Here is a 20931-nt window from a genome sequence, read left to right as displayed (position 1 = left end):
TGCGTGTGTATGTGTGTGTGTACATATGTGTGTATGTGTGTGTGTAGGGGGTGGCTGGCTAGTGGACCTAGCTGGGGAAGGAACGGGTCAGGGAGAGGAGTTGCTTCCAAGAGCACATTCTCCATACGTGATTGGTGCCCTTTAAAAGGTTAAAGTGATCTTGCAATTGAGAGAAGCATCGTGAAAGCCAGGGTCAGCTACTGACACGGCTGTTGGACCATGAGACTCTTACAGAAGACAGAGAAGGGCGACGTTGTTTTGTGTCCTCACCGTCCTACCCACCACGGTGCCCGTCCCGAGTAGGTTTCTGCATCTCCCCACAACCTGGCCACCTGTCTTTAGCAACCAAGCTTGGCCCCTTTTAGGGTTTCTCCCCTTCGACTCCATGTTAGATCTTGGATATCTTTTGGCTTCTATATTCATCGTGAAGTAGGAGCTGAATTAGTTTACTGAGGGAGATGGAAGAGGGAGTGCGATGTGGAACTTAAGATTTAAAATACCAGTTTTACTCTGTGGGGGAAGAGCATTTCAGGTAGACAGAGCAGCAGTGGGGAAGGCCCTGAGAGGGACATTCTCTGGCTCACTGGAGGAAGAGCAAGGAGATCAGCGTGGACAGGGAGTGATGAGAGAAGTGCAAGGTGAGGTCACAGAGGGAGCTAGGGGTCAGATCCTGCAGAAGGGCATTACGATGGTCCAGGGGAGGGATACCTAGGCTGTTAAAGCGGGGTGGGGTGGTGAGAGAAGTGAGATGCAGACTATATCTTGTCCCAAAGCGTTTGCAGATGGATCACACTTGAGGCCAGGATGGTGTTGAGGATTTTACCCCGAGTAGCTGATTGAACGGTGTTGCCATCACTGAGAAAGGAAGATGTTAATGAAGATGAATACCCGGCAAGGCTGATTAAGTAAAATAGAGAAGATGCAGACACGTATGATATTAAGCAAATGAGAGATGTCACAGGAGAAATAGATTTTGAAAATGGTGGAAGAAAACTTCTAACAACGATAAATCCACGTTAGTATACTAAGGTAAAATGGGGAATGCTTGCAAAAAAAATAATCACAATTGGCAAAAAGTCAATTAAAATATGACGAAATCAATAGCTATTTTAAAAATGGAAATAATTTTCATGATTGCTTCACCCTCTAAGTATATGTGTATGTGTATACATATATATGTATATATGTGTGTGTATATATATATATATATACACACTAGATATATAAGTAAATATATTCCTAAGTCAAGATTATTATATATGTGAATTATACGACTTTTGTTAGTTATTTTAATGTACACATACATACGTATGTCTGTGTGTGTGTATATACAAGGAAATATATTTCTAAGCCTAGATTATTATATATATATGAATTTTACTACTTTTATTTATTTACTTTTTAAAATTATAGTTGATTTACTTTATTAGTTTCAGGTGTACAACCTAGTGTACAATCTACAACCTAGATTATACCCCATTAAAGTTATTATAAAGTGTTGGCTATATCCCAACAATACAACCTTACATCTTATTTATTTTATACATAGTAGTTTATACCTCTTAATCCCCTATCCCTACCTTGCCCTTCCCCCATCCCTCTTCCCGCTTTCAAGAGACAAATAATTGTATTTAATTTTTCAAATAGAAAATGAGAGAAAACGGCCCAATTTATTTTTAAGGGAGGGGGGGCGTGTATTTGATATTCTCTTCTCTCCTCGCCACCTTACGTACCAAATCATTTCACCAGTAAAACGCCTACGTGCCTTCTCACAGGCTGGCCACATATACGGCGGTGTTACAGATTTCAGGGTGATGGACTTCCTCCAGTGATGAGCTGGATTTTGTGAGAATTAAAGAAAGAAGGAAGACGGGTGGGGGACTCAGGGCAGGTATTGGGAGGTGTGTGGACAGAGGGTGGGATGGGCATCCCCTAAGCACATTCTTGGCGCTAAGGACAACAAAACAGTTTTGTTCTATATCCAGGAAGTCTGTATATGGCATCTTTTCACTGCGGCCTTCTTGTTGAAGATTCCTGGTGAAAAGACCTCTCACAGTTCTTTCTTCTTTCACCTTTCTTCCCTTTCTTTGGCCAGAAATCTTGTTCCTGTTTTGTGGAAGGACATGGCCTGGAGCCTGTCCATCTGGTGACCGCAGGACCTTCCCTAGCCTTTCTGCCTGGATTAACTGCTTCCCCTACATCCGCCCCATGACTGTTGTTGAGTGCCTTTACCTTGGGGCCCTCCTGTCACCTCTGGGCTCCATCCCTGAGACACCAGCTCCTCTGATTCTGAAAAAAACAGCGGACATGGGCTTTGGACCCCTTCCTACCATCTGGGTTTATTAAATAGAGCTGAGTGGCAAACGATTCATTTGGAAGGTCTGGGGAGTGACCTGAGGGGCAAAGAAAAGTCTCCCTGCACTTTTAAAAGGTGGCTGGCCATCTGGCCTGGCAAAGACGCTCATTTTACATTTCATAGTACATGACTGAAATCATTTACCATTAAGTTCTATTTGAATAAAATAGTAGTAGACATTTAGGTAATATTACAGGGCAATAAACGTTTAAGAGTCTTAGGAGTATGAGCTTTCCAAACGCAGTTCAGACCCAGATGCTAAAAGTGCTTCGTACGTATATATTATACATACATATAACCTTTTCAGACTTTTGGCTTTTGCTCACATAATGAAAGAATTTTTCCCCTTTCCCTTTTCTTTCACATTTTGAATTGTTTAAGACTTTCCTGGCTACAGTCCCCTCCCCTATCTTTCCCCTTTTTTTTTTTTTTTAAATACACTGGGTAGAAGAAGCATGAGGGAAATGTACTTAAAATTCAAAATGCTTCCCCTTTATCATTACCATGAATCAACACAATAAATGAGCCCCTTCAGAGCACGGTAATAAGAATTTGATAAATCATCAGCCAAAAATTAACTAGATGTCAAAACAATCTTTGGGAAGTGTGATGGATTAGGGGTGATAGCAGCAATTAATCTCCCAGCATGAGTTCACCAGAGAGACACAATGTAGGGAGATGGATGGGGGCAGTGGTTCAGGATCTACAAGGTCAGGACTCTACTGAAAGGAGTGGGCGGAGGCTGCAGAGAGAGAGAGAGAGAAGAGAGTCATCTCTGAGTCTGCAATACCCCGGCCTCCAGCCGCTGAGCTGGAGGTCAGTTCTCTGCCTTTGAAAAGCTTTCTGTCTCCAGCTGCTCTCTCCCTAATGAGGAGAGCACTTCTCCTCTCGTGCTAATAACTGCCACAAGTCAGCTCATGGGGCTCAACACACGGCCTCCGAGAGCGGGAGGCTTGGAGGGCTTAATCTACCGAGAGGGGTAGCTCCTTGTAAACAGTGATGGGAAGGGGAGGGGTCTGGGAGCGGTGACAGGAGCGCCTTACCTCTGGGGTGCAGAGTTCGGCTGTGGCTGTCCCAGGGCCCAGCCCAGGGAAGAGTGATACCTCCACAGAAAGAGGAGAGGCCCCTCCGCAAGCGCCAATCTCATAAATCTCCCTGTTTTGGAAGAGCTGCCTCTTTTATTTGCCTTTTTTTTTTTTCCAGTAGAGTTCACCATATCTGAGGAAATGGCAGTTTGAGAAGAGGATGCAAAAGAGGCCCCTGTTTTTAACTTCCTGGCGAAGGCTGGTGAGGCCGGAATCCTCAAGTAGAGACACATCTCCACGTGGTGTGATCACAGGCTCCTGAGTCTAAACTGGCAGATGTAGGGCTGTGCTGATAAGGATGGTGGTGGTGAGTGGCAGTGAGCTGGGCAGGAAGGAGGAGAAAGAGAGACACACAGTTCCATTTAGCCAGTGGGAGGATCACATCTTCCACTGTCCTGGGAAACACTGCACACTCTTGGGGGTGGTGGAGAAGAGAGCTCCTAGCCATATTCGGGATGTACTGGGCCAGGCCATGGGAGCTGGGATTCTCGAGTTGCTCCTTTACTCCCCAAGGGAAATAGAATTCTTTACTATCAAAGATTCCTAGGAGGTTTACGTGGCCAGGGCTTTGATGCTGCTCCTGCTAAATTTGTAAGTGCTTCCTGGCTAGCTTTATAATAATCATAAAAACATTATAATGCCTGGCAACTTTCTAATGTTTTTTGGTTTACAAAGCTCTGTGACAACCCTGGGTCTTTCCCAAGGGACTCTCGATATTTTTCATGACACACCTTACTAGTATACCCCAGAATCCTAGCATTTAGCCACTATATCATCTATTGGATACTCTTCAGTCTTCACACAAGGAAAGTGAGGTGAGAAAGGTTAAAAGATATGTCATGTATCACTAAACTGATGAGAAGGAAAAGAATACTTGATCCTCTCGGCTTTGCCTTCCAGGGCATTTCTCATCTTTAAAATCTCTAGCTCTGATATTGGAGAGGATTTGGCGGTGGGGTGACGCTCTGTAGTTTCCAACTCAACCCAACCCGAATGCACAGAAAATAGGCAGAGCTGAACATCTTTTAAAGCAAAGACTTAGCGCTCTCTAGCTGCCAGGAATGAAGGATGGTAACCTGGTCTCGTCTTCAAGAGAAGGAAGAAAACTTGCAATAAAACCACGTCAGCAGAATGGAAGGTTTCCTACTGCCTCACTGTTGACCTTGAGCCAGTGACTCTGTCTCTCTGTGTGGCGATTTCCTCATCTGTAAAGGGGAACGCTAATCCTTCTGCCTTGTACGTGGTGAGAGTCAAATGAGTTTTGGGAACAATCGTTCTCCATAACTGTTGGTTAATGTTCTCCCGGAGTTGACGGCATTGCCCTCTCTCCATCATGCCCATGAACTCTCTACTGGTTCCACAGGTCTTAAAGCAAGATCTGACTCTTGTTCTATGACTTCAAGCTCCACAATACCAAGGAAGAGGCTAAGGGTGCTGGTCCAGGCCACCCAGGCCATCCGGCCTCTGGCACTCTGGCCAATGTCAGAATAAAAGGCTTGGGAATGTCAGGGCCCCACCCTGTTTTCTCCCGTTCATAGGCTACTTCACCAAGGATTTAATGTCCAGCATTCAACCAATATCCTGCTCTTGGATGGTACTTTACCTTTTCTCAAGTACCTTCTCATAAATTATCTTTCTTTTTCATGAGAGCTTGGATTAACCTAGGCCAGTCCATCTTCCTTTTTCCTCTTCTGTAAGCAGCCTCGTTGGGGAAGTTCCCAGATTCTTTGATAAGCTGCAAACACCTGCTCAGGCTATTTAATTTTTCTGCAACCATATTGTTTTGAAAGATCAATAGGACTGTGAGTTTAGAGCTGGCCTTTCACAGAGGTCCTGCTGCTCCCTCTCCAGATTCCGGGCAGGGGGCAAGGGAAATAGGTTGTTCTCTCCTCGATGAGAAAGGGATGTGAACATCAATGGGTTCTGGAAAGTTGAAGTGTCTCCTTAGGGCTGACGGGCCCAGACAGTTCATAACTGGCCTTGTTTCACTTTGCTCAATACAGAGTCAAGGATTTCCACAGAGATTTCGTGCCTTTACTGTAAATACACTTATAAAGACTGACAGACATACACACGCAGGCACAAACCTCCACCCACAGTCATATGTTCTGTACCTATATGTGGTCGAGTACACTCACCGATGTAAATACAAACTGATATCACACAGGCACATGGTAGCACCCATGGAGCCACACACAGAGACACCCATATATCCTCACACAGCCGCATATGCAGACATAAATGTACACTGAGACACACACACACCGACAAGGCAACAACCCAGAAAAGAAACACAACAAGGACTTCTGCAGCATTACTCCTGCCTTGGTCTTGAGAATGAGAGGGAAGCTTCTGAGGTCAGGGGCTGTGTACCATCCCTTATCCTTCACTGCGATTCCTAATGCTAGTTCTACACTCTGGATGATAACTAACTACGCTTCACTGACCAGATCAGGGACCGATCCTCAGTAAGCAGGTGTGCAGCCTGGAGGTCAGCCTCCAAATTACTGGGAGACATAGTGTTATGGGTTGAATCATGTCTCCCCCCAAAAAGGCAAGCTGAAGTCCTAACCCCCAGTACCTCAAAATGTGACCTTATGTTGCAGCCACTACGGAAAACAATATGGAGGTTGCTTTAAAAATTAAAAAAGAGTTGCCATGTGATCCAGCAATCCCACTCCTGGGCATATATCTGGAGAAAAGTCTAATTTGAAAAGATACCTGCACCCCCATATTCATAGCAGCACTATTTACAATAGTCAAGACATGGAAACAACCTAAATGTCCACCGACAGATGACTGGATAAAGAAGATGCGGAACATACATACAATGGAATACTACTCAGCCATAAAAAAGAATGAAATAATGCCATTTGCAGCAACATGGATGGACCTAGAGATGACCATGCTAAGTGAAGTAAGTCAGACAGAGAAAGACAAAATACCATATGATATCTCTTATATGTGGAACCTAAAATATGACTTAAATGAACTTATTTATGAAACAGAAATAGACTCACAGACATAGAGAACAAACTTATGGTTACCAAAGGGGAGAGGGGGTGGGGGAGGGATAAATTAGGAGTTTGAGATTAGCAGATACAAACTACTATATATAAAATAGGTAAACAACAAGGTCCTATCATATAGCACAGGGAACTATATTCAATATCCTGTAGTAAACCATAATGGAAAAGAATATGAAAAAGAATATATAAATATACACGTATATATGCGTATATATATATATATGTGTGTGTGTGTGTGTATATATATATATATATATATATATATATATAACCTTATGTGGAAAGAGGGCCATTGCAGATGTAATTAGTTACATTAAGAAGAGATCACAGGAGTGGGGTGGGCCCTACATCCAGTAGGACCAGTGTCCTTATAAGAAGAGGAGAGAAATACACAGAACGAGAGTGCCGTGTGATGACAGAGGCAGAGCCTGGAATGATACAGCTGCCAGTCAAGGAGCACCCAAGATGACGAGCAAACCACCAGAAGCTAGCGAGAGGCAAAGAAGCATGGTTTGGAAGGACCACGGGCCTGCTGACACCTTGCTTTTGGACTTCTAGCCTCCGGACTCGTGAGACAATACTTTCCATTGTTGTAAGCCCTGCAGTGTGTGCCGCTTTGTTAAGTCCCTGGGGAACTAGTCCACACACAGAATTTGAAACGAAAAAGATGTATTCAATATTTTATGTAACTTTTATATTTCGAACATCAAAACAAAACCGTCTGTTTTAAAAGAACAAGCATCAAAAATAAAGCACCACACGTTCTTCTAGCTGGCGTGTGTAAGTAGGAGACGATAAGCCTTCTGGTCAAATCCTCCTATGCGTCCCCATTTTCCTGGCTCAGAAACTAAGTCCTCATGGTGTCCTCTGAGGTCTGCTTGACCTCCCCCTGGTGCCTCTCTGACCTCGCGCCCCATCCCCCTCTACTTATCTCCTCCAACTGCCTCTGCAGGAGTCCTCTGCCCGCCTGGAATGTTCTGTCCCGCAAAGCCTCCTAGCTCACTCCCTTAAATCTATGCTCAGATGTCACCCTCTCAGTGGGGCCCGCAACCCCTAAAAACCACCCTCCTCTCAATTCTCCTTACTTTGTTCTATTTTTTCCCCCTGGCTTATCACCTCCTGGCATATGATACAATTAACTCACTTTCTATGTATATTGTCTATCTCCCCTGCAACACATTAGCTCCAAAAGAGCAGGGATTTTTTGTTTGTTTGTTTCTGTTTTGTTCCCTGCCCAGTGCCTAGAATCCTGTCTGGCATTTACCAAGTGCTCAATATATCTTTCTGAATGAGTGGAAACTTACTCTTCTGTGTCTCTGGTGTGCATGGCTGTCCCTCTCTGGGAAGTGTCAGAATCCCTGGGGATTTAATACATATAGATTTATCTGGGGGAATCTTAGGTTTGAAAACGAAGAAGTACAAAGCTGGGCCCACTTTGTACTTGGCTGTGGAGGCCAGTGGATGGAGCCCTGAGCTGGGGCCTCGGGTGGATCATCTGTAAAAGACAGATGAGCTCACCTACAGCCTGCTACCCACTTTATGGTGGGTGTAGAGAGGATGGAGGAGATGATGCCTTTAAAAGTGCTCGAAGGTCCTTAAACAAAATGCCTGCTATGCAAATGGAGTGTTATTACATAAACTAAAACCCGAAGTGTATCAGGAAGTAGCTGAACTGAATCACAGCCCATCTCTGAGCAATTTTTTTCCCCTGAGAAATTTAATAGAACTGCCTACAAAACTATGATGCAATTTTCTTTCACATTTTCTCTCTTATCAAGTGTTCCTACCTTCTAAATTTCAGAACAGGTGTTGTCTTCTTTTTTTTCCTGGATGGTAAAACAGACCCACGAGAGAATTTCTGGATTGGACTGGATGGGGGTAGGTTGTGCAAATCACTGGGCCGTGAAAATGCTTTTAGAATTTCTCTTCTTTTACAGTGGTTCTTACTACAGGGAATACAATGTATGACTCAGAACAAATGGCTGCATATTTAATTATGTCAAATTCTAAAGCATTTTCTGTTTCATTTCAAGTGTGTCTTGTTGTGCAGGGGATGTTGAGAATTAAACTATGTGATGTTGCTTCTTTTTAAGAGCAGAACTACAGAGTACAGACCCTGAATACTATTTCCTTCTTCCTTTGGCTCGGGGTTGTGTTATTTAGCGCCCTCTGCTGTTTGGAGGAAGGATGACAAAGCTTTGGTTAACTGCCTAGCCTACTTCAATCACACAAAGACAGTTTTTTTCTTCTTCAGCAGATTTTAGTGCAAATATTAACCGACATCCATTATGATTCTGAATCCTATTAAGTTGCTGTTGAATGGCTCTCCTTGGTCACCCCACTTGTTTAGACAGAGCTGTTCAGGATGTTATGCAATGACTTTCCTAATCTAGCCTATGTTCACCTCCCCAGAACTGTCTCTCATCATGATACCACCACTTCTACCCTGTGTTCCCACCATACGGGTCTACCTACTGCTTTGTAACTATGTCAGACCTTGTGGTCCCTACAATTGCTCGTGTCATCTTCAGTTTGCTTGATTCCTTCCTACCTTCCTTCCCACACCACCTTGCTAACTTCTACTGGTCCTTCAAGGATACAGTCCAAACATCATCCTCCAGGAAAACTTCCCCGACCACCCCTGCCTCCAATTTGAGCTCAGTGGCCTTTAGCCCGTACAGCTTCTTCTGTATTTTTCTGCTTGTTCTGTGCTTCCTATGAAAACACATGGTTAGTTATACATTTTATTTATTTATGTACCACCAAACACACACACACATACACACACACACACACACACACACACACACTCCTACCACAGGACATAACACAGAGCAAATATTTAGTAAGTGCTGGATGAATATATGATGTTCATAGTCAGACTGTAAGCTGTGAACCAGTAGTTCAAACCCAAATAATTCCAAACCTACAATTTTTTTATTACAATAGGTGGCTACCTGGCAGACAGTGCCGAACCATCTCTAGTCCCACTCCTGCTTTCACTCACAGTGTGTGGGTTTGGTATTAGCCCACAAGAGATCCTTGGAAATTGTTGTTTTTCACCTCTGTTGCAGAAATTCGACCTCCTCTTCCTGAATCCACATATGTTGAAGGGGTTGTATTCAACCTTCCCATTATACGCAACGAGAGAGCATCCTTACCAAGAGGAAAAACATCTAGTTATTTATTTACTCAGTTCAAAAAAATAGAAGAAAGACACACTGTGATCACAATTTCTCTAAGCAACGCCATAAATACTCTTATCCTCTGTGATTATTTTGACTTGATTTGAAATGATTATTCAAATAGTTACATGAATGACTAATCGAAAGGATTGTTAAGACGGCCTTACATGTGTGAAATACTTTCGCAATAATAACAAGGTGTGTAGGGAACTTATATTATGTTTTTAATTGCTTTTGTCAGTCAAAAACCTCCACCGAGCACCCACTTGAAGCTGAGTGCTGCACTGTAGCAGGCGATGGCCACACAAAGAGAGCCCAGGAGACCCACGATTAGCTTGAACGCTTGGAGCATGTGTGTTCTGCTTAGTTAGGTTTTCAGGTGAGCTCCTGGGGAATCCCTTATGAACTGCCATGATTTTGTTTCAACTCTCTTAAAAATCTTGGTCAAACTTTCTGAAAAGATGACGCCCCTTGCACAGGTGTCTAGCTCCCTCTCCCTCTGATTCTCATTGAAACGACCAACACAGTCTAAAAACAGGAAAAATTCTGTTTCAGTGCAGGAAGCAGAGGAGGGAAGTCAGCCACATGGGAAACATGTGAAAAAGTTGCATCTAGATATGGCCCAGAAAGACTGGAGTTGAAGTCGAAAGGCACTAGCTTTGGAAGCAGATGACTGGGTTTCCATTTCCAGTTTTGCCAACAACTGAGACACTGAATCCCACCATTGCCACCTCGGTGACTCAGTGTTCTCATGAATAAACAATGAAGGTGCTGGCGCAAACCAGCTTTCTACGAGACCATGTTGGTTAAGGCACCGCAACCATAGAGTGAAGAATAGCATTATTTCTACAACCAGCGATAAGGATTCTGATCTCAGATCTTTCACATACTCCTTGTGTCATGTTGGACGAGTTATTTGAACTCTCTGAGCCTCAGTTTATTCATCTGTAGAAGGGGCATAGTGATTCTTGCCTGTCCAGATCGTTGCAAAGACTAAGCTATCTAATGCATGAAAAGTCTATAGCAAAGTGTCTGGCACATTTTCAGCACTGACTAAAGGTTATTCTTATCATCAGTACTATCCTTTATAAAACTAAAGGAACATACCACAAATTTGTCATTATACTTGCACCATCCTATATTCATAAATACAATCACCACAAATCCTATCTGGAATGAAGTTGAAGATACATACATATACATATATGTGTGTGTGTTTATCTATAAATATATATGCAATACATGTATATGTGCATGCATGGTAAATCATATACAGTACACACATATATGTGGGAAAATATTTACATATGTGATAAGGAGATGCTGAAATGACTAGAGACCAAGGTAGATAAGAGGAACTTGGGATTGTTTTCCACAGCATGTGAATTAAAAAAACAAATCTCATTTTGATAAGATGAAAAATTTCAGGATTGGTTAGGCAGAAGTGTGATCAGCTTGCATAAAAAGACAAACAAATTAATGGTTGGCTGGCTAATTAGTCTAATTGATATGGTTGGTGAAAGTAAACGAGCAAGCCCAGGAAGGGGCCCCAGGAGCCCCCTGGGCCAGTGGAGAACCTGCTCTTGACCCTTCACTTCAGACTCCAGAAACATTTTGGCCATGGGTCCGTCTTCAAAGGCTGTCAAAAGCAGGTATCACAACCCCTACTGCAGCGACTCTGCCACGCTCATCGACAGGTCTATTACTCTCCTTCTGGCTACATTCCCAAACTCCCAAGACACAATCTAATTGGGTCGATTAGTTACCCATCAGTAACCCTTATTAGGTGGAGTTGTTGAATCAGACCACCTGTTGGCTGTGCAGTTTCCTGGTTTGCCCTTGGCTACTGTAATCTTATGGACTGAGTTGTGTTTTCCCAAAAAAGACAGGTTAAAGTCCTAAGCCCTGGTACTTCAGTATGTGATCTTACTTGGAAATAGGGTCTTTACAGAGGTAATCAAGTGAAAGTGAGGTTGTTAGGTTGGCCCTTCTTTCAATCTCGATAAATTTGGATACAGAGACACGCATAGAGGGAGAACAGTGGGAAGAGACACAGGGAGAATGTAGAATGCCATTTGAGGACAGAGGCAGACATTAGCGTTCTGCTTCCACAGCCAAGGGGCTTCTGGGGCTACCAGCAGTTGGAAGAGCCAAGGGAAGATCCTTCTACAGTTTTCTGAGGGAACATGGCCCTGCCACACCTGGACTTTGGACTTCTAGCCTCCTTAACTGTGAGACAGTTTTTCTTGTTCTAAGCCACACAGCGAGTGGTACTTTGTTATGGCAGCCCTGGAAAACAAATACACGTGTCCTTTCTAGTCTTGTTGCTTGTGTCCATTCACATAATCCAACCTACAGCAACTCCTAAGCCGGGAACCTCCGGTGGCCGCTTTGGAGGCTGTGAGTGTGGCACAGAGACAAGATCTCATCGAGATGAGCCTTCACCAAGTGTCTGATGAGGTTTTATGCCTTAGTATTTTATAACACAATTCATTTATGTTTAGATGTCCATTCAACTATATAACTCGATAGCATCCAACCAACAGACTGTGGTTTCTTGAGGGCAGGGGCTGTGTCTTGCTGCAGGCGGGCAGGGTAGTGTTATGACCGAGAGCAGGGACTCTGGAGCCACACTGCCTGGGCATGAATCCTCCCCTCGCTTACTAGCTGTGTGACCTCCAGCAAGTCTCTTAACCTCTCTGTGCCTCAATTTCCTCCTCCATTAAATGGAGATGATCACAGTAGTACTTACCTCTTGATCTACAGATCAAGTGAATTACTTCATGTAAGGCACTTACAACAATGCTGGGGACAATGAAACACTCCATCAATGTTACTTGTCACACAAGTTTCGCATTCCCCAGAGTTTAACATGGGTCATGACGTGGATTAAGAGCTCAATGGATGTTTCTGAGTTAGACAACAAAAAAAATAGTGCTGTTTCGAGTGAAATTATTATGCTTTGGACAAGTGATGGAGGAAACAACAGAGAAGTATTGGGGAAAAAAAGCATAAAATCATAATCTTGGTCTGTAGCATTCATAGCAGAGAACCTAAATTGTGTGCCCTCGTGGTCGTGGGAGGCCTGTGTTTTCTTTAAAGGGAAAACTGGGAAGAGAGGGTCAGGATAGAGATCCTCTGAGTTCTCATATATCTCCGACTTCTTTCATTGGGATTATAGAGGCGCAGGAGGGAAGGCCATTTAGAGAAAGACTGTTACACACCTGCTGGGTTGATAAAAGAGCAGTTTAGTCACCAGGGCTTATGATTCATTGCCTCCAAATTGATTTGGGAAAGAGGTTTTCAGTCCAATTCAGTCCGAGACAGAGAGGAAAACAATTAGCATTAACACACTGAGAAAAGAAAAAAAAAATGACCCATTGCTTTTCAATGGAATGGAGGGGACTTTTTTCTGGCAAAAAAAAAATTAATATTCTAAAGACATGACTATTTTCATAGTAAGTAATGTACAATGACCCTTCACTGTTGTTTCCAAACCATTTCACTGAAGTTTCTTCATGACTTCAAAACTCGGATAACATCTGTTGAAATGTTAACCCTGTCAGACCACAGTGAGTCCACCGCGTATCACAAAAAATGCATGCTGGGAATTCCCTGGCAGTGCAGTGGTTAGGACCTTGCCGTCTCACTGATGAGGGCCCAGGGTTCAATCCCTGGTCCAGAAACTAAGATCCCGCAAGCCTCATGTTGCTGTCAAAAAAAAAAAAAAAAAAAAAGCATGTGGGCCATTGGCCAAAATGGCTAGGGGGACAGGCCCATTTCAGAGCTAGAGGTTCCCATCCATTGAAATCCCTGAAGATTCTTCCTTCTTGTGAGGCTTCCACTCACTGCCCTGTATAGACACGAGTCTTTACAGCAAACGTTGTAGTGCAGCAATGTAAGCCCTCACAATTCTTCCTCTTAAAAGGGAGGGAGAATAAAAGGTATCCATTTGTAAAGGCACTCTTGAGACTGTGTGTATTTTTAGATCTGAGCCCCACGTAGGACAGATAGTTAATTTGCCTGAAAGTGGGGTACCATGTCATCAGGGCCAGGTATGCCCCTTATTGCTATACCGCCTCTCTCCTGGGCAGAGAGAGCAAACAATCTCTTCCACGTAAAGTGACAGGCCAGTGGCAGTTCCTGATGTCAGTACTTGGGGTCTGGGCTGCAGATTCCCCTCTCCTCTCCACCCCCCTCCCCGGGAAGTGGCCCCTTTGGAACTGGGCAAGGAAGACCCATGTTCAGCCCAACCAGCTAATGTTCAATTTCCTAGCAGAAGTTCCTTTTCCTTCTCCTCATTTTTTCCCCCTGAGAAACTTTCCATCTTAAGTCAAATGTGCCTCTAACACTTTCAAAAGATTATCACTTTCCTCTGTGTCATCTTTAAAATTGTATTATTGCCTTCAACTCCCCCTCAGTTTTCAGGACCTGATCCCATTCTTTTCATTTTGAAAATAGCCTGGGGCCAAGATGGGAAAAGAAACAACCTGCAAACCAATTTTTAAGCGGTTTTTAACTTACCCAAAACTTCAAGTTATTGCACCTTTTAAATCTCGATAGATCTATTTGTAGAAATTATACCAAAATCAGCAATTTCCCTGTTCTCATCTTCCCTCAATCACTCCTCTGATGAAGCCTTTGCAGAAATCCTCCTGTGTCCAGGTGGCTGTAGCAGGCACTGTATTGGGTGTAATCAGATCCCAGAGGGGCTTTTTCAAGGAGGCTGAGATTCTTTTGACAGAAACTTTGGAGAAGTGGAGTGGGTATAATGAAGTCCAGAATTTTCCAGACTCCTCTTAATATATCCATCATTGTTCAGCCCCATCACTGCCATGTCAACTCTCTTGTTTCTGATTTAAGCTGTCAGACTCAGTAAAATTCCCCCGACTGTTTTAGCATATGTGGCAGGACACTGACAAGATGTTACTTACACCTAATGAAGGCTGAGAGCATAATAAACTATCCCAGCATCCTAGCAACCCAATTACCCCGGGTTTCCAGTTTTCCGGATCTTGACCTCAGCACTTTGAAATTCAGGAGAATTTGATACAGGGATGCTTAGAACTCTTGCAGTGGCCACCTTTTGGCTTTAACATCAACATGGAAGATAAATGGAGCAAAGAGAATTTAAGGAAAGAGGTAGGAATGTCACATCAAGGGCCAGAATGGATATCTCTGACCTGATAAGAATGTGTGTTTAGACTTGACGATCTTTAGTTCCGCTTTGTCACTTTCATTGTCCCCGTGGACAGGGATAAATCCAGTAGGTCGTAGATGGGCAATAAAAAAATCATTTGCAGGAAAGATAAAGAGGAGGAAATGAATACTGTGCTTAGCACAACGACTGAATATAGAATGTGCTCAGCTCAATAACAGTGAAATTGATCCCCAAAATCATTATTAAGAAGGCCATGGGATATGATCCCAGGGGGAGGAAAAAAGTCCCCGATGCTCTGGTGGTTTAAATCCAGTTTCATTGCAGCCCTCTGGTGCCGTGGATGGAGTCGTGCCATCTTGGCCTGGGCGTGGGACTGTGGTTGTCCCGTTGTGACTCATCCCTCTCTCCACCTTTGTCTCCTGCTCGCTCAAGGCCTCTTTGGAGTGCTGGCCATCCCCTCCCATGGCAGAGCGAGGTCACCGCCTGTTCCAGTTCACAGGGCATTCTGACATTTCCCACCACTCACCCTCCCCACAGTCCCCAGTAAGAATTCACAAATCCAGTTAAGGGTGAAACTTGGCCATTTCCTCTGTGGAACACAGAGGTTTCATGTGATGACAAGTGAGTGCGTTTCTCCTCTGCTCAAGTCTCTCCAAGTCTTATACAGTTGCCAGAGGTAGGGGGTAAAAACCAGCACTTTGGCAGCCATAAACAGCCTTTTACCTTCAAAAATGCTTCCATTGTTTTTTTTTGCCTCAAAAAACATTTCTTTTTTCCCTTTGTGTGTGCATAGGTAAGAGGGAGAGTGATATTTAATTTTCTTTTGCTTGGTAGGAGACGAGGAAACATTTGAGGTGAAATCACAACTTGTCCAGCTCCTTGTCTGATGGGTCTGTGAGGCTCCTCCCTACCTCCCTTGCCAGCTCTAGGGTCTTGTGAATTCCTTGGCAGGTCCCTGGTCTTCTCCTGTAGGGGATTAGTCACAAAGCACATTCATCCTTCAATATCTCAATGACCCAGCCAGGCGTCGAGAAGAACTCAATTTCCTGGCCTGACTCTTGTAGACTCTGATCTCTCCAGTGGTGGAGACCACTCAGGAAATAAGTGGCAGAACCCATGTGCGTGTTTTTAAACAGAGCGCAGAGCTCTTGCTGGTGGATGACCCAGACACTTCGCCAGGCTGTTAGCCTGCAGCGGAGGAGCCCTGGAAAAAAAGAAAAAAGAAAAAAAAACAAAGAAAAGGAAAGGTTAATAATCCTGGACAAAACACAGTGAAAAGCATCAGGGATTTGTGTGATTTGAATGGAGAGGATCTTGTTCAGCTTCATATAAAGCCAAGTGACATCTCTCCCTCGGGTGCATTTACAGGTTGTCTCGGCATCAAGAAGCAGGGGAGAAAGGAGGGGGGTGAATAAGAGAAGGTTTGTTGACTCCATCATGAAAAGCAATACGTTTCCAAAAACAAATTCATTTTAATAAATAGGAGACTTATTTAGTAAATGTAGTTCAGTGAGAGACTGTCTTTACCTCGGCAATGTCAGGGCTCTAAATAGTGCCTCTGAGGCCGTTGGCATTTTCATTTACTGGAGAATCCTGTGTTCTATGGTCTCCCTTCCCTCACTCAAGCTGGGACAGGGAGTATCAGGTACAAGCTCTCCTGCTGAAGGTGTCTGGCTTTTCTGATTGGCACTATCCCCCCACCTTGCTGAGAAGACTGACCAACTTCAGGTAATCATGGACTTTTGGAACTGGAAGGACTTGAGGATTTATCTTACCCAACATCACACTCCTTCCCGCCAGCATTTCAGGGATTAGGAAACCGACGCCCCGAGGGATCACGTGAGGTGGCCAAGGTTTACAAATGACGGGAAGTGTGATTAAAATCTGTGCCCCAGAATGACATCCACTTTATTTCTCTCTCTTCTTTACCAGCATGTTTCAAAGTATTATTCTGTGGAATAATGCAAGGGCTATAGTATGTTAATAAATTTAAAGCAAAAGGAAAGAAAGAACTAGAGAGAGCGAGAGAGAAAAAGGGAAGGAGCGCCTTGATTAAAGAAGTTTAGACAATATTGGCTTTAGCTAAATTAAGCAGATTTCTCTTTTGCAAAATGCCACCTCTTTTTCGTGCAGCATCTCAAAGTTGACTACTTCTCTAGGACACGTTTTGGGAAATATTTCCCAGCATTCAGCTCAGCCCTTCTGTGACTCGTTAAGTTAGCAAACTGCCTTTCACTCCTCTTGGTCAACAGCTCTTCAATGGTCAACAACCAGGACAAATGTTCTATTTTGCAAAGAACACCAGAAGAGGGCTGTGAGCCCTGGGTCCTTCGCTTCTGCCACATCTATTTGTACCTCCCTAAATCAACTGCTAATCTCTCTAGACCTCAGTTGCTTCACTTAGTTGCAAACTGTAAAATGATGATGTGGACTCAGCCATTCAAATGATCTCCTGGGCTCCTCCACTATTTCTGAGTTTGGATTGCGGCGATTTTCTGCCTGGGAAAACACTAGGAGAGAGATTTGCACAGTTTCCCATCAGGAGGTTAATTGCAAACTCTCAAGTCCTTAGAAATGTTAAAAAATTGTCTAAGCAGAAAATATTTCAGAGATGAGGCTGCTTCATCATTGATAACTCAGAATTCCCAAATTCAGAGTTTCAAGTGAAAAAAAAACCATAATTAGAATAAAAGTAATCCCCTAAGTGCTTACATTTCAGGGAAAACAAAGGCACTTTGAATTCTGGACCAAAATCCAAGTCAGAGTTTCATGTCATTGCTCTAGTTGACTCCATTCTGAATTTCTGATCTACATGCTTGGTCCTGATGTGGTACTTGGGCTGGAATTCTTGAGGGTGATTGACAAATAGAAAATAGAATGTCGGTGCATTCAGGAGACTGTATGATTGACATTGGCAAGTGGGGTTGAAAGGGGTGTTACAGATAACAAAACAACGGAATGCCCCTGGCTCTGGAAACTCCCCTTGAGACTCACGGGCATCGCTCTGAGCTGCTAAGTTTCCTTAGATCCTTGACCGACGTCTTGGGGCTTCTAGACCATCATGGAGCATGATTTCTCCTCACCAAGGGCCAATGGTGGTCGAGCAACCAAGCAGGGAGAATTTAGGGCAGTTTCTTTCCCAATCTGCAGGTTTGATACAGGTGCTCTTCTCCCACTTTGTCTAGAAACGTGTAGAAAGTTCTGGATGAAAACTTTTCCCCTTCTGCTTCCACATCTGCCTGCTTATTCTCTGAGAGGAAGAGGAGGAAAGCTGGCTGCTGCCCTTCCTGTCAGGGGTGAGTGTGGTTCTCAGGCTAGGCTGGCTTTGATCCTCCGTATTTGCCCTTGGCCCCTGTGTTCATCCAAGGCTCTCCGGTGTCCCTTTATCACTCCCGCCCCCCCCCCCCCCCCACCGATGTGCTGTGTGTGGACTTTTTGGAGTCAGCAGGAGGGGTGGTAGTTGCTGACCGCCAGCCACCAATCAAGTGCCGAAGCCACTTCACAGCCAGGGCTGCAAGCTCATTGGCTCTCGGGAAAGGCCTCATAAGATGGTCAGAGGGAGGAGTGCATCTCCTGTCCCTGACTTCCGACAGGGATGAGATGCTGGGGTGGAAGAAGGCTGGGGCAGACACAGAGAGTAGAAATAGGGGGAAAGAAAACAGCCTTTGGGGACGCTGAACTGGGGAGATGGGCGATCTTTTGAATGGTGTTTGCGGGTATCTAGAAGCCGTTCATGCTGATGGGTCAAACTGAAATCCATTGCCTTCCATTAAGAAATTAAGCGATGTGCTCAGTGAAAGGCATTTCTTTGTCCATAACAGTCTGAGGGCACAGGGAGCCGGCTCCCTCTTCCTTAACCCTGGGTTTGACTTGCCACTGGCTTTTTTTCTGAAGGGACCGTGAAATCCCAAGGGTGGGGAGTGTAGCCTTTGAGCTGTTGCTCTCCAGTTGCTGGAAAATACCTGTCCTGCTTCCAGGAGCAATCTGAATCCAGCAGTGTTGAGAAACCCCAAGACCAACAAGTAGGTATTTACCATCGGGGATCCCGACTTCTAGCCCATTATTCATCGGGTTGGATGAAGCCGGGTCCCTCCATTCCCCATGTTCCCATCCTTGGGGAACACTTTTTTTTTTTTTTTTCCCGGTACGCGGGCCTCTCACTGCTGTGGCCTCTCCCGTTGCGGAGCACAGGCTCCGGACGCGCAGGCCCAGCAGCCATGGCTCACGGGCCCAGCCGCTCCGCGGCATGCGGGATCCTCCCGGACTGGGGCACGAACTCGCGCCCCCAGCATGGGCAGGCGGACTCCCAACCACTGCGCCACCAGGGAAGCCTGGGGGGGAACACGTTTAACGTCCCGCAACTGGCAACAATTTTCTAAAGTTAGACTTTTTCTGTTTCTTTCTGTCTCCTTCCAAGTCCCCCGTTTTGCCTTCCTGCCCACCAGCCCTGGTTAGCGGGTCTTTTGTTCTGCCTGCTGCTTTGCTGCCTGGATTTTCTGGATATATCCTAGAGGAGCTCTCAAGAGAGCAACAGCCCACTTTAGGAAGGAGAGGGCAAGCAAAGTTTGAGGATGCTTTCGTGGCTCTGTGACAGAATGGCATCCAGGAGAGGGTGGACAGAGCCTGTGGAAGAGAGATCCTGAGAACGGAAACTTGTTAGCTCAAGGACTTGTGATGGTCAGATTCACCATAACTCCCCACCCCTCAAATGCAGAAAGGCTTGTGGGTTTCGCGAGATTCCCAGATCCCTTCCTGCTTTGAAGTGGGCCATATTTTTCTGTGTTGCTGTTGCCCGGGAAACTGTGGTCCAGCTTTGGCCTCAGAAGGCATCTCAGTGGGCTTAAAAGGCTTCCCAGTCGTTGCTAAAGAAGCCACCGCTAGCCAAACAGCCATCATTCTGCAGGAAATGTAGATGAAGCAGGAAGCTGCATGTATGTCCTTCAATATTTTTTATTGAACTATATTTGATTTACAGTGTTGTGTTAATTTCTGCTGTACAGCAGAGTGATTCAGTTATACATATGTATACATTCTGTTTTTAATATTCTTTTCCATTATGGTTTATCATAGGATATTGAATATAGTTCCCTGTGCTATAGAGTAGGACCTTGCTGCTTATCCATTCTATATATAAAAGGAGAAGCTGTGTTTATGGATTTGTGGGAAGGTAGCACCAAATATCTTTTTCTAAAAACACCTTCAAGATCAGTGCTAAGAAAGAAAAGGTACCCTTCATTCATTCATTCAATACATACTTATTCGCCTTGTTCTAGGTGCTGGGAACATACGCACAACAAGCATCAGACCCTCAAAGCTCCTTTTCACTTCAGTCGGCACCCTCCCGAGGAGAGTCAGACCGTAACGACACACAGATCGGTCAACGAGATGATGTTTGGGTGGTGAGAAGTGTTGTCTGAGTGCAGAAAGCAATACCGTGGTCTCCAAGTTTTCTGTTCTCCCAGCTAATCATAAAAATGAGACTTTAACATCATGTTGTACAACTAATAAAGCCTTGTCATGTGTATGTCACACCGTCCTCCCGACAAGCTCATTGTGGGCACACCAAGTGCTGTGATCATTTTACAGATGAAGCGACGAAGCTGGGAGAGTGGGGGACTTGGACGCAGTCACGTGTCAGATACGCTGCGTGCCAGATCGTCTCATTCCACATTTACTGACACTTCCTCCCAACCTCGTCACCTCCCTACGCCTCCAAGATCGTGGGGTCCTTGAGATCTACGCTCGCGATAGTCAGGGCCTGAGAGTTAAGGATAAAGGGGAACATATGTCGGTGGAGGAGTGTCTGCCGCCTTTCAGAGGAGAAGAGTTTTTCCCGAGAGCAGGAAAGTTCCTGAAGTGGCCTTTGGCTTAGCTGAGGCTCTGCCTCATCTCTTCCTGACATGGTTCCTGGGAAGAGAGGAGCTGGGCTGGCTGCAGTGGGAGATGTAGGGAAGGTTGTCATTTCAATGTTGTCTGTTATCCATCCACACGGCCCCTGGGGCCCTATTTTCAGACTTGTCTGCTTGCCCAGAAAGGGGCAGGCCTAAGTTTCACAGAAATTAGAAGCACATACACTTGGCCTAAACCACAGAAATGATGAAGAAATGCATGCTGG

General features: G+C 44.6%; 1 long non-coding RNA gene across 1 annotated transcript in view; it reads left to right on the top strand.

Annotated features, from left to right (window-relative positions):
- Positions 1 to 20371, top strand: part of LOC141277528 (uncharacterized) — a 43020-nt gene extending 22649 nt beyond the window's left edge. Inside the window, exon 4 of the long non-coding RNA XR_012329039.1 lies at positions 20090 to 20371. This is a non-coding gene — a long non-coding RNA (uncharacterized lncRNA). The remainder of the gene's footprint in view (positions 1 to 20089) is intronic.
- Positions 20372 to 20931: the final 560 nt, after the last annotated feature.

This window comes from Tursiops truncatus, chromosome 21 (assembly GCF_011762595.2).
Source record: "Tursiops truncatus isolate mTurTru1 chromosome 21, mTurTru1.mat.Y, whole genome shotgun sequence".
Classification (NCBI taxonomy): Eukaryota; Metazoa; Chordata; class Mammalia; order Artiodactyla; family Delphinidae; genus Tursiops; species Tursiops truncatus.
The sequence above is the reverse complement of the archived record's forward strand: the minus strand, read 5'-3'. Positions and strand labels throughout refer to the sequence as shown.